At 40.3% G+C, this 14,364-nt stretch overlaps 1 protein-coding gene across 6 annotated transcripts in view; it reads right to left on the reverse strand.

Annotated features, from left to right (window-relative positions):
* The window catches only part of CCDC120 (coiled-coil domain containing 120), a 1,397,471-nt gene that overhangs the window by 1,113,139 nt on the left and 269,968 nt on the right, over positions 1–14,364 (reverse strand). For 5 of the 6 annotated variants that reach the window (XM_044080398.1, XM_044080397.1, XM_044080399.1 and 2 more), the window contains exon 1: positions 7,693–8,298. The exons of the other annotated variant lie outside the window; for it this stretch is intronic. The gene's annotated coding sequence lies outside the window, so the exon portion shown is untranslated. Of the gene's footprint in view, positions 1–7,692; positions 8,299–14,364 lie in introns of those variants that run through there. 6 annotated transcript variants of the gene reach the window in all.

Raw genomic sequence — 14,364 nt, forward strand, 5'->3', positions numbered from 1 at the left:
GATTGCACCAGGGCATTTGCCCCTCTCACACTGCCCTAGTTATGCTACTGATGGCTGATTAAAGTGTCCATACCTTGTACATGAATGACTCCATGAAAGCTTGTTGGTTGTGATGGGCTAGTCAAGGTGTGGTAGAGGTAATAGGGTGAATAATATTTTTAGAAGACCATAGAATTGATCAGGTGGATGTTATTACAAGTCTGGGTATGAATGATGGTGAAGTGACTGTCTTCTGTGTACCTGGCTACCTTGAAGTGGCACAGAAGTCTGTTATCTGGCAATGACATAGAGAGAAAGAGAAAGAGAGAGAGAGAGAGAGAGAGAGAGTTAGTAAGTCCTAAAGTAAGCTATGTACTAAAATAGTGGAAAAAGGGGCTCAAATAAGATAGAAAGGGATGAGAATGCAGTGATGGGGTGGCAGAACAGTCAGCAGATGGCAGCAATGGATGGGGTGCCGGGGTGAGAGCTATAACATCCTATAGCAGCACAATCTCTGCTGGGGTTCCCCTGGATGAAAACATTTTGGAGGGTCCCAGCAAGTTAACAGTAGCCCTACTCCCACAACATACAGTACATGGTTGTTTAATCAACAGTGCCAAACACAGCCTATTTGAACCCCTACTAAAACTGGTGAACAGCCACAGAGTGTGGTTCTGAGGTATAGAAAACAGTTATCAGTATGTCACGCTATAAAGAGGGCTCCACCGCAGACCCTGGGAATGACACCTCCATCTGCCTAACAAGCCTCATTACATAGGCATGGGATGTAGCACATCAGAGTTCATAACCTCTGATGTAAACAAATGTATTGCTCTAGAACCATAACATAATTTTGTCAAACGCAGATTATAGCTACTTAATTTAGAAAATTTCTTCAAGAAAGTTACTGAAGCTGTAGACAGTGGTAATGCAGCTCATACAGCATAGCTGGATCTGATCAAAGCCTTTCATATCATTGTCCATGCTGGAGTTATAAATAAACTTAAATGTCTAAATGTTGACTCTGAGGCTGTAAGATGGACAGCAAACTGGGTGACAGAAACACAAAGCAGTAGGCATGGGCATCATGTCAGAAAACGAGGTGATAAGTGACATTTCTCTGGGTTCAGTACTGAGACCCCTTCTGTTAAGCATCTACTTCTTGGATGTCCTTACCACAAATTCAGACATGTCGCTAACTGTGTTTGTTGATGGCTGCAAGGTAAGTGGCATCATTTGCTTAGAGTCTGATACAATGCTTCTACAGCAAGAGCTAAACACACAACTCAATGTTTTATTAGAAACAGGCTTAATTTAAATGTAAAATTTGCATCCCTGTCATCTTTGTTAAACGAAGCTTGACAGCATCCTCAATATAGACAACACCCCACTTAAGACAGACTGACACACGTCAGAAATTTCAGCACCTCTATAGGCAACTTCTGTTAATCCTGTGATGAAGGTGTTTGGAGTGGGCATTTCTTAGAGTTTTGGTTTTGTGCAGGGGAAGGATGATGAAGAGATCTGGGATTTTCATTGCCTAGACAACTACACTGAGTTTATCCTATAGGAGTTTTAAGGCAGTGTATACAGAGACAGAGGGACATTAAAATATCACAATAACTTAGGTTGTTCAGCCAAGAGATCTTAGTGAGTAATCTTTTTTGGGAGGGTTATCATTCTGACAGGCCTCTGAACAGTACATTTGATTTGAGGGGAATCAGCAATGAGATAAGCAGAGTGGATTCAGGTTTTGCTAAATCACTACATTGCATTTCTTAGCAATTAGGGTGGGATCATGACTGGTGCACCAGCTGTTGGCCTGGTCCAGCCATTAATGAATGCAAGCAGCTTTGGATGAGGATTTTAGAGTGCACCCTTTCTACAGTTGCCAGTAAACACAGCACAGACCTTTTACAATAACTGGTATGACTTAAAAAAAAAATAATAATAAATACCACAGAGTTGGGGCCCATGATGAACTCCTGAAGGATACCATTAATGACTTTTCCAAGCCAGTATGCTATCCACCCAACTATAAAGGTTAAATTTGAGCTGGGAAATTTTGTCTATATGTTCTGCATGGGGATAGTATGAAAGGTCTTCACAATGATATCAAAGTAAGCAGTCTGAAAAATCAGATCCGCACCGAGTGCTTCAACTACTATGTCAAAAAATCAACCAGGTTAGCTAGACAAGACCAGACATCTATGAATGCAAATGGATTTTACTACAGGGTTTGGATGTCACTATGTTATTTATTAGCTCAGCAGTTATGCACTCCATTACTTTGCAGATGATGCTAGTGAGACTAATACATCTGTAACTATTGGCGTCAGTCAGTGGCTCACCCTTATGCAATGTCCACTTATAATCATGGTTATAATGTCTGGCTACATCATGGAGAATAACAATATCCATCACAGCAACACATTAAAACCCATCAAAATCATGTGTACACCCCAGATGATCTGCCTGAATGTCTACTTTTCTATCAGGTTCCCTATGAGCGGTAAAAAGTTTGTGGCACAGAGGTATAAAGCTCCAATTATGTTGAAGGTGACCCAAGTTCAGACACTGGCTCAGGTGACAGTAAGAGCTGGTAAGGGTGGATGGAAGTGAGTAGCTGATGCTGGATCATCCAGTCTGAAGGTAGGTAGGTGTGTGTGTGTGTGTGTGTGTGTGTATGTGGGGGGGGTTTCTGGCTTGCCATAACAGTGACACCTAGTGGGAGCACTAGGTATCTACCCTGTGGAACCCAGGATATAATGTGCCTGTGCTGCCATGTACAACTACATTGAGAGCTAAGGGGAGTCCTTGTAGGGCAGCTATAGTGGAGCTCTGTAGAGCCACTGTAAAGGGGGTTTCCATCAGAGGAGGAGGTAGGCTGACCTGCTCCCTACCGCTATAATCTTCCCTAAGTGGAAGAGTCCCAGGTGGGGAATTCTAGGGCAGGACTCTCACTTGCCAGACTCTTATGACTATGAGATGAATGGGCTTATTGAGTACAGGCAGGAAAGCTAACAGGCTAGGTCTAGTATGGGGGGGTGAAAAAAGATCCCACAAGGTAGCAATACAAAATCCGTCTTCCAAGCTGAGAAATTTACACTGCCGTATTACTAAAACAACACCCCCACCTGCTGTACTACTAAAACAACATTCCCACCCGCTGAATAAAATGTTGTTAGAGGAGAAAAGATTGCCGAAGTTATTTTTTTTGTCCTTACCTCTTTCAGAGTGGCAGGAAAGGATTAGATTGGGCAGTTTATAACTGAAACAGACACATATATCCCCAAAACTCAGCCACTGATTTTAGGATGTTAGGAATAATACAGACTAAATTGCTTTTAAATGAGGTGCTTCCTAAACCTGCCATTGCCTTCATATTTTATATTCTTTGTTGAAAGGAAAAACAGACATTGTATGGAATATAAATTAGGAAAAAAATGTAAACGGACCAGACTATATTGTTAATTAGCGAACTACATAATCACCCTATGTACAAGTACTGGTCGCTTGCCTGCTGAATTAGCCATTTTGAATTATGCCAGCACCTCTGCTTAACCCCCTTTGCTGCAGCTTTTAGTTTTTTTCGAGTCTTTTCGTGCTTTGTTCATGCATGCAGGTCAGAGATTTTTATTGGGTCCCACTATAGTTTCTTTATCAAACTAATTGAAATAACATTCAATGTTTAGCGTAGCAAAAACTTCCAGGCACCACCACATCAATGACGATACTTAGTATCAAGATATAACAGCCCTAATACGGCAAAAAACGTTATTAGAAGTCACTTCTGAGCGTAGCAAAAACTTCCAGGCACCACCACAGCAAAAACGATACTTTGTATCAAAATATAACAGCACTAATATGGCAAAAAACGTTATTAAAAGTCACCTCCACTTGCAGAATTCTGTTTTATTTTCGTACTACAAATAAAGTGTTTTAAAGATATGGTATTGATGTGGATAATTTAAATATTTTCATTACTTCATTTGGATGTATAACTGCTGCATCTACTGTGACTGCATCCTGTTCTTCAGTTGTTTCAGTCGAGCAATATCTGGATATATATTTTACTGAATTCTACAAGTGGAGGTGACGTTTAATAACAGTTTTTGCCGTATTAATGCTGTTATATTTTGATACAAAGTATCGTTTTTGCTGTGGTGGTGCCTGGAAGTTTTTGCTATGCTCAGAAGTGACTTCTAATAACGTTTTTTTGCCGTATTAGTGCCGTTATATCTTGATACTAAGTATCGTCATTGCTGTGGTGGTGCCTGGAAGTTTTTGCTACGATAATTACTTAATTTTTCTGCTGGGCGCTTTTAATCTGCTGCTACTTCCTGTTTATCTACTAACATTCAATGTTTGCATAATGTTCAAGGTGTATACCTCAAAGACACAAAGTACAGAGTTTGATTCTCACCCTCGGAGAGAAAGTTGGCTAGAGTTAAAATGGCCCTCAAGGGCAGCTAGATTAGTATTTACGGTTGGGGATAAGCATAATGGTTAAGGCACTGACAAAATATACTGGGTTCGATTTTCACCTTGGAGAAATTGGATAGGCTTAAAATGGTTTGTGAGGGCAGCTAACCCAGCACTTCCCTATGAATTGTTTATGGGCTGGCAGTTTTTCATCCGATGATCAAGGTTTCTTTTGAACAGGATCAGGGATAAACTCTGCTTCACATAGATGGGGAGCTTATGCCATACCATGAGGCTCCTTTAAGACCCTCTTTGCCCCTCCATCAGGTTCTATTTATGCCAAAGACAATGTTCAGGCACTTGGATCTAGTGTTTCTACTGTTGTTTACCTTGCAGAAGTGCAAGGGATCCTTCAAGAGTTGAATCCGAGGATGTTTATATGTTAAGCATAGATCGCCTCTCAGTAACCAGTAGGAGATGGAGTACAGAGATAGGACCTTAAGGGGATCTGTGTAGGGCTAGGTATAAATACATAGCTTCATAGATTAGTACTAGGCTAAATTCCCTTGTGAGCTATTCTAAGCCTAGCCAATTACCTCATGTGAGAATCAAACCCTGCACCTTGTGTCTGTAAGGTAAACAGCTTAATCATTATGCCAACCACTACCCTGGATTCTTCTGGTAAGAAACCTTTGAGGGTGTTCCTACTGTTGCAAGTGCCTGGTGAGATATATGCGAAAAGGGGCATTGTACTTAATAATGGGTCTGATAAGGGCTGAGTAGAGTGGTACTATTACTTCCACTTGGACTGGATGCCATACCCTTGCTTATGAGTTGGGTGACAAGAGAATGATTTTCTTACTATCTTGGCTATGTGTTGGTCAAATGCCAGATTACTGTCTACATATGTTCCCAGATCCCTAACTAGGAGGTCAACTCTTAGGGGTGTTTTATTGAGGAAGTAATTACCTTGGGTGGACGATTTCCCAAGAACACTATAATGCATTTCTTTGAACTGAGTTTTAATCTGTGGCTTTCACATCAGTCATTTGTTTGTGTTTAGACTCTCTTGTAGGCTGTTAGTGTCATGGGGGAATCTGTTTTTAGTACAACAGAACTGTGAGCTACAGTCATTATGTAAGAACAGAAAATATATTTTAAATGGGGGTTGTTACTGCTTGCAAAACTTCAACTATTTCCCTTAAAAATCTAACAAAGGGGGGTAACCAAACAGCACAGTATTTGGTATGACACAGTTAATGGCTAGACTAGCCCATTTGAACTCAAGCCCAGAAATCCTGAACTTTAAGAGTTTCCAACTCACAGAGATTCATGGTGGAACTGGGAAATGTACTTGGTCAATAACATTTCATAAAAAAACAAGGCAATATTTGAAAGGAAAGCCTAAAATCCACTTTTAGCAGGCTAGTTGATGGTGTGGAAAGGAAAATCTGACCTGAAACCAGTTAATCACTGGAAGAAAGGGGCAACACACACACAAACCAAAAATCGGTAACCTACTCTGTTGTTGTTGTTGTGTCTTTCGGTTTTTCCCAGTTAGGGGTCGCCACAGCAGAACTCCAGTCCACTAATGATTGGCAGTAGATTTTTAAGTGCCGAGTTGCCGGCCCTGACGCACAACCTTCAACGAAGGTACGCCCATTCACGCATGTCTCCACACAGAAGACGCTCTAGCTGAGAATCGAACAGGACGTCTTACTGTTAGGCAACACCGTTACCGCAGCACCACCACCTGTATCTACTTTAAAAAATAAGGTAACCTACCAGTGCTCAGTGTTGGATGCTTGAACCCACACTATCTCGAGCCACCTCACCAGTACATTGTGGGTATTTAAATGAAAAACACTGTGCGTCAGACAGAGTACCAGGAAGTGGTCACAATTAAGGAAAATGCCTACTTCCTCTCCCAAACATATCAAATATTAAATGGAGGTGGGGGAGCAGCAGCCCCTCCCCTCACCATCAATGCAATGTGCAACAATAAAGGCAAGTGAGGATTACACTGCTATAAAATACATTCAATATATACTGCATATGTTGTACTGCTTTCTGACCCTTTTTTTGTACTTCATAGAGATAGTTATTGATGCTAAGGCAACAGGTTCATGGATATTTAGTAAATAAAATGCTTCCGTGCAAAATTACTAATTATTTACATGTTTAAATTTATAATGATGTTTCTTGAATGGCTGTGCAGAATGACAACGCAGGCGACATTTACACTTTGCTTTGTGTATGTGTGTGACTTGAGAACTGGAGTTGGGAGGGGTTTGCTACTGTTTAGATTCTGGGGTACTTCTCTTAAGAATGTTTCCTAGGAAGCAGCTTTTGCTCAATGTTTACAGAAGTGTGGGTCAGACAGAAGCCATGACAAGATGGCAGGCACAGTACAGAAAATGACAACAGGCAGCTTCCACATTTATGACCTGTCATTCACAAGTCCTTCTATCAGCATTGGCTCCATGACTGCTGATTCCTCCACAGTATACTGGTCATTTTTGCTTGCAATTTCATTAGTTTACCCACTCAATAATAATATATATAGCATTGTACTTTGCTGTAACTGGGAGTACCTAGACACGATTGTATGTTTGCAGGTTTTATTAATAAGCATCTGTAAGGACAGTGTTAAATAAAAACAAAATTCTCTATAAACTTCAAAACAATAATTATGGGCCTACCTTTAGAACCCCTCTCTTTTCCCCCATCCTCAGTATTCTCTCGTGTATCTTAATGGACTGTACTTGTTGCTTCATGACTTTGCAGTTGAACCTGTTACTGCATCTAGCTTGGTCTGATTTTAATTTCTTCTCAATATTTTTCATAATTTTCTTGTACTGTTCCACTTACTGCTAATATACGGCCCTAGACACACCTGGGAAAGAATCTTTCAGTATAGTCTTAATCTAACTTGAGAAGTCAGAGCAAAAACTATGAAATAGGGAGACATCTGAGTGCTGAAGAAGCTGAAGGTCTATATAAAGTGAAATAGGCTTGTGTAAGGACTTGCCTACTGTACCTAGCGCATTATCAAAACAATGACAAAAGATTTTTTTCTGCAACTGTTCTATGGCTCTGTCTTGTTAATTACAAAGTTTAAATGTGTGCGTGCTCCTTAAAACAGAAATCTTGTATACTACAACTGTACAGCTAACAGCTGATATGGTCTCTCTGTGTGTGACTTAAGAGAGATTTAAAATTAGTTCAAGCTACATCTACACAAATGGCTGTGAGCTTTAAAGGAAAAGCATGCATGGAGATACTCACATTTTATCTTTGTTTACTTCCTGAGTTTGCAGGCTAGAAGTCTTTTCTTCTTGTTCCTCCTCTGTATATCCACAAAAGTGCCTTTCAGTCTGTAGTTCCAAATCAGTAAAAACAATCACTAGCAAATGTAAGAGAGGCAGCAACCTATTTAAAGCAGGGAACAGTGAGAACTAAAGAAAAAGACAACAGATAGTTGACAGATAATGTCTCGGTAGTTCATGAAAAGCAAAAAAAAAAAAAAAAAAACAGATGTGATGTTACTGATACACCTTCTGGGCCTGAATAAAATAGTAAAATCCAACAGGCTTAGAGTTGCGTAACTGATACTGTTAGCTATCCAGGTCTGAATGTGACAGCAACAAGAAAGTAGATAGGTGTGTAAAGCCAGGTCCTCTGTTTCAAATCCAAAGCTGTCACTGCTCAGTAAAGTTAGGCAACTTTAAAACAAAGTCACTTTGTAAACTGCTTGCAGGAAGCCAAGTAAGAATGCTTTTCTCCTAACTGAGCCATGCTGATATTATTCCTGGAAGTAAACGAAAGGGACACATTGCTGTGTGCAGCTAAAGCAGAGAGTGCAGTGAGGAAAAGAAGAGAGAAACTTCCTAATTGGTTTTTGTTATTCAAGCTTGCCTGACAAATGTATCAGCAAGGATTTTTAACCCCACCCCTTACTGTCTCCGCAACTGCAGAATGAATTTTATTCACACCTTGTCTCTGCTGAATTTTCTCTTGCTTGACAGAGCTCGATTACGTTAAATTTATGCTGTTGAAAAAAAGAAGCTGGACATTTACTTGTTGAACCTGTATTCCTCTCCAGATTTCTCATTTTACATCAGTTCAATTTTGTTTAGATAGTTTTATTAACCTATTAAAATTGACATGAGTCACACAGCCTGTTTCTAGGGCAACTTAGAAGCTTTGACCTAATTAAGAGATCTGTTACATGCACAATATTCCACTGTTAAGTTATGAGAATCAAACTTCAGTCTCCAAAAATATTCTAGAGCTGACAAAGTGTTAGACAAATGTGCTGGAACAACTTCAACAGCTTCCGACGAATGGTTAACTTCGTCCTAAAGCTCATTGTTTAGTTTGATATTCATTAAATGACTTTGCCATGTACATTATTTAATTCATGCTTGCCTGCGTTATAAGACTGTTTCATTATGTATGTTTTTCTTTGTCTTATAGATAATGGAGAAAATAAAAACTAGTGTGGGGCAGTAGCTTTTATCTTTCTTTTTGGCTTTTCCCGGTTAGGGGTCGCCACAGCGGAACTCAGGTCCGCTAATGATTGGCGTTAGATTTTTATGGTGCCGAGTTGCCAGCCCAACGCCCAACCTTCAGCGAAGGCACGCCCATTCACGCATGTCTTTCGGAGGCCACTCGACCGCATGGAGGACATGCAGACTCTACACAGAAAGCACTCCAGCTGACAATCGAACAGAAGAACCTCTTGCTGTGAGGCAACAACACTACTGCTGTACCACTGTGGCTTGCAGTAGTTTTTGGATGTAGTAACACCAAAAATAGTTTTTTTTTATTTTAATATCTATTTCCTTCTGTCCGAAATGATTACATATTTATTTATTACTGTATTTCCTTAATTATAGATGTAAGGTATGCTGCTTGAAGTGCATATTATGTTAACACAAACGCATCAACTGTTCAGAAGTTCACAGAATGTCCATCTTTTTTGCCTTGTTTTTGGACCATTCCTAATGAAATTTGTCGTTTTCTGGCAAATCACTGAGGATTCAACTCGCTAAAAAATGATAAGTTTGAGACGTCATTAACTTCATAAAATGATTGCTGATGCAAAATCTTTTGCTTTATCAACTTTCTGAGTTTATAACAGCAGTATTTAAAATCTGTCCTGATTTTGGGTCTTTGTTTAGCCATTATTTTTGACTTAGCCCAGAATTATTGCTCTAAGAGGTTGAGAGGTATGAGTTAACATTGATTTTTAGGTGTGTGTTTTTTAGAGGAGGTGTAATAAGGAATCAAGATAATGAAAAAATGTCACATACAAAGAACAGAATTTCTGGTAGGATTGCTCACAACATGCATAATGTTTACAACACTTTCAAAAACTCAGTGACAGGAGGAGGCCCACATATTTTCACTGCAAAGATGAAAAAAAATGTGAGGCATATTTTTATTGAATAATCTTATGCGGAGAATGAAGAGCTAGGACATTTAAAAATGGTCAATTGCTTTCACAGTATGCGGCATCTAAAAATGGATTACTAAGCCACGTAGAATCACGCAGGATTGCTCAGTGTTGAAAAGCTTATTGATTATAGCTGCTTCTGTGACGTAAAGGGATATAGCCCTGACTGTAGTCCAGTTGACCAGGATTTGATTAGAGGTTCAGGTGACTGGCTGATAGACAGGGAGGATGGGCAGTTACTCAGGCATTCCCAGCTACAATCCGTGGTGGTGACTGGGGACATTGTATAAGGAGACATAGCTCAGGAAGGGTAGGGAGGTAGATATGACTGGGCTACAACCGAGGTGTGGCGATATGCCACACAATGCCATTGCATGCCTGCCCCTTGAGCATCCCCACAAACTGCAAGGGGAGGGGGGGGGTAGTGGATAGTGCATAACTGAAAATTCCCTAAATGAACCCCCCAAATAGATGTAGATGGCTCAGACCCCCAGGATTCCCTTCGGTTCCATGACCGGCCCCAGCAGTCAGTGGAGGAAGTCTGGGGTGATGTAGTGAATGGTAGACCTGGTATGGATATAGGGCACTGGGTAGTAGTGCCATGGGGATAATGTAGGGGACAAAAAATATTGGTTATGTTGTCTATAGGTTACAAGTGTATAATGCTAGACAATATTAAAACAATTGCCAGACTGTCATTATATGACTAGATTTGCACTACTGTGGTATAAGCTTTCCTTTGTATGTTAAGAATATTTCTTTTTGATTACCTTTGTCTTATTAACTTCTTTCATAGGTTCAGAGGTCGTTAAAAGTCATACAATCCAGGACAACATTGAGAAGCTTAGCCTAAGTGCACTTTCTGGTTAAGTGACTTGATCTGAGTCACACAGTATGCAAATGAAGGTTGAGGGAATCAAACCCTGGACTACAGGAAGCAGCTCATTAACAGTTCACAGTCTTGATTCCAACTCCCAGACTTATTCATCAGTTCTAACTGCCAGGCCTACCAATCTGATCAGTCATGAGTGTGGAATTTAGTCTGCACATCCTCCCCTTTATCAGCTAGATAAACATTAATAAAACAGTACCTCTAAGAAATGATGAGCTATTACATAATAATTATGCAAATGCATGAAAACTGACTGCTACTAATTAGCATCACATTTGACTGGTATTGTTTAACAATTATGGTTTTGCATGATGTACTGTAATCAGGTGATCCGCAGGGGGGGAGGGGTAAGCAGTGCTAGCCTGTGCTGGTGATGTTAAGGAATAAAATCCTGACTAAGCCTAAGGTGAACCAAGTTCAAATAGCAGCTCAGGCATTTGACTGTGCAGGCAGGGAAGGTGGTCATACCCTTCCTGGATGCGAGAAGAGATGTGTGTGCACTTGAGGAGCAGTGTTGTAGTTTCATTTTATTGGTGTCCAAGGGGAAACAACTCTGAGGTTCTGTCTGAGGGTTGGCAGGGCAGTGAAGGTTGGTTCATTGTTGACACCCATTGCACATCCTGCTCTTAGGGTTTTACTGGACACATGTAGTGGTGGGAATAAATAGAAAACACTCCCTGCCAACAGAGTGATTCAACCCCCTCAATCTCCTTGCTAGCCCTGCACATGGGTCAGGTAGAAATTGGGAGGCTAAAGTGGGTTTAGTAGGTTCAGCAGACAAGAAGAGAAACTTGGAACAGCTGATGGTCAACTGTGGGGAGCCTAAAAGGAGCAAAAAAAGTGTTTCTGATAATAAAGTATTGATTCTACAGAAGCAGTAGACACTCAGAGATAATACAGGACTATTGCTACAATTTCAGAGAATATGCATCAGCTTCCAGACTGCCCCCCCCCCCCCACGAAGCAAGGCCTTTCTGATATATACACTACTCTGCTTTTCAGCTACCTTCTCTCAGTATTTATTATCTCTCTAGCTATCTGTTTATTTATTTGTCTTTGTTGACTGGGAAAAGTCAGACTAGGCAGAGTTTATTTTTAGAGGAGGCCTGGGGAGGAAAGGTCCAGCACAGTACATTTATATTTTAGGTGAATTTCTCACAGTTCTCAGAAAAACAATAGTTGCATTTCTCAGAATAAACAAACATAATTACAGGTATGTACAGTAAAGTATTCTCATCAACATGTATAAGTCTATACAGTTCTGCTAACTCTAAAATCTATCAGGAAGTAAATGGATTTATACTGTAGATGGGGAAACAGTGTTGTAAAGACATTTAATGCAGAAAAGTTTATAAAGAGTTCAAGATATCTAATGATCAGTATTTGGTACTATGGTTGTTGTTGTTTGTCTTTTGGCTTTTTCTCGGTAAGGGGTCGCAACAGCGGAACTCCAGCCCGCTAATGATTGGCAGTAGATTTTTACAAAACGCGAAGGTGCCAGCTCGACACCCCATCTTCACCAAAGGCATTCCCATTTACGCACGCATGTCTTTTGAACACTACCCAACCGCGGGGAGGACATGCAGACTCCACACAGAAGGCACTCCCAAGCCGAGAATCGAACGGGAGAACCTCTTGCTGTGAGGTAACAACGTTACAGCTGTACCACCACGGAATACAGTATTTCGCACTACGGTATACATCCTAAATACAGAAATAAAGATACACATACATACAATCTTTAAACTGAATAGCAGGTAGTATGGAGGGCACACTTCATTCCAGTTCCTATTTCTTCCTTTAATTTGTCAATTAATTTGTGCCCTTTTAACTTCATTTGCTGACCAAAATGTATCCCCTGTAAAACTTAATGTATGCATTATGGCTTCTGTTGTGCTTGCCTGTTTGTACTCATTAGGTAATCATGCAGAAGCACCACTTCTAGGCAAGATCAAACCACCTGGATTCACGTTGGGCATTGCACAGTGTCATTAAGATACCTTATGGTTAATTCTGGGTCTACCCTGCCTCATTGCTTATGGTTCACATTGCATCTTCTTTGATGGGATAAATATATTTTTTTTCATGATAGTACTTAGCTTTTCTGAACCCTTGTGCAAAGATCATATCATTCATACAAGAATGTACCGGTGTTACAAGTTCTTGACATGTGCTTATGTTCCTTACTTGCACAGCCCTGATGTTGACCTAGTCCTTCCTGATTTGCTGTGCTAATTTTATTTATTTATTTTACTTGTTTATCTTTGTATACCAGGATAGTATACTGATGACAACAGAACATCTGCAGGCAGAGCCCGGGTGAATACATACATTCACACACACACACACACACACACACACACACACACACACACACACACACACACACACACACACACAAAAAATCATAAACACCATAAACACAGAAGGTAATGAGTTCATCATGACATGATTGTCTGCTTCTATACTCTGCTTGTATGCATATACCTTTGTGTGATATATTAGGGATAGGTTTGTAGAGTGCTAAAGATACAAGTGTGCATAGCTCAACACTATGGCCAAGGCTTTACTGGTCATCACTCAAGTTCTGTGTGTTCCTGAATAGGTCTTCTGACACGTGTCAGTTTTGTTTAACCTGAAGACATGATCGTCAAATGCCTCGCACTATGACTTGTGTCATTAATGTTTCAGACCTCATTATTTCAAGACAGAAGGCAATATTTCACACCGATACAGTACCATTTTAAAATATAGATTTGGAATAATTTTTGGTACTTTGTAGTACAAACGCAGAAACAATAGTGATCTTGATTCAGCTGCATTTTTCATTTCCACTGTTTGTAATATACATTTCTACTATTCCCTGTGCTTGCTGTCCATCCAACACCATGTCATGTCATGCCAATCGTACCCTATCAACTGAGTGAGGGACAGTTACAGCACAGATGTCATTCAAGCAGCAATGAGGGATTTTCCATTTTCTACTCTTGACCCCTCTCATGATGGTTGATGTGTGTACTTTAAGATATGAAAGCCTGTTATACCTTCACATGTGGGCATGCTCATTCTTGCACATGGTCCATAAGGACTACCATGTTGGGCATATACACTGCACACGATGCATCACTTTGTTCAATAGGGCTACTGTCTCCTCCTCCTTCCAGGATGCGTAGTCTTGAATCTGTTACTTACTCCTACCCACCTTTGTCTGCTTTTTCAGTGTACAGGTTGGTATTTGATCCTTGACTGACTGGGACACACTTAAGACTTTATCTCTCTGTACCATGGAGTTAACTTTTGCATTGACACTCTCAAGTTTTGATCATGTGTTTTACATGTCACAAAGCCACATCACAAATTTGAGAACAGTAACCAAAATAAATACCAGAAAACGGACCTCTGTCTTTTCAACAAAACATAGTGAATAGATCTTCATAGTGTGCACGGTGCACCTCTCTAGAAAGGTGGTTTACACTTTCAGGGTGGAAAAACAAGTCTATATGGTGACAGAAAGTGTAAGTAAGGGGAGAAACTGAGGTTTATGTATGGTAAGAACTCTGAAATAAAGCTGGTAAATGCTGTTGGGGCATAAATGAAAAGGCAGTTG

The sequence above is a fragment of the Protopterus annectens genome, chromosome 8.part0 (genome assembly GCF_019279795.1).
Source record: "Protopterus annectens isolate FY-2018-M chromosome 8.part0, PAN1.0, whole genome shotgun sequence".
NCBI lineage: Eukaryota > Metazoa > Chordata > Ceratodontiformes > Protopteridae > Protopterus > Protopterus annectens.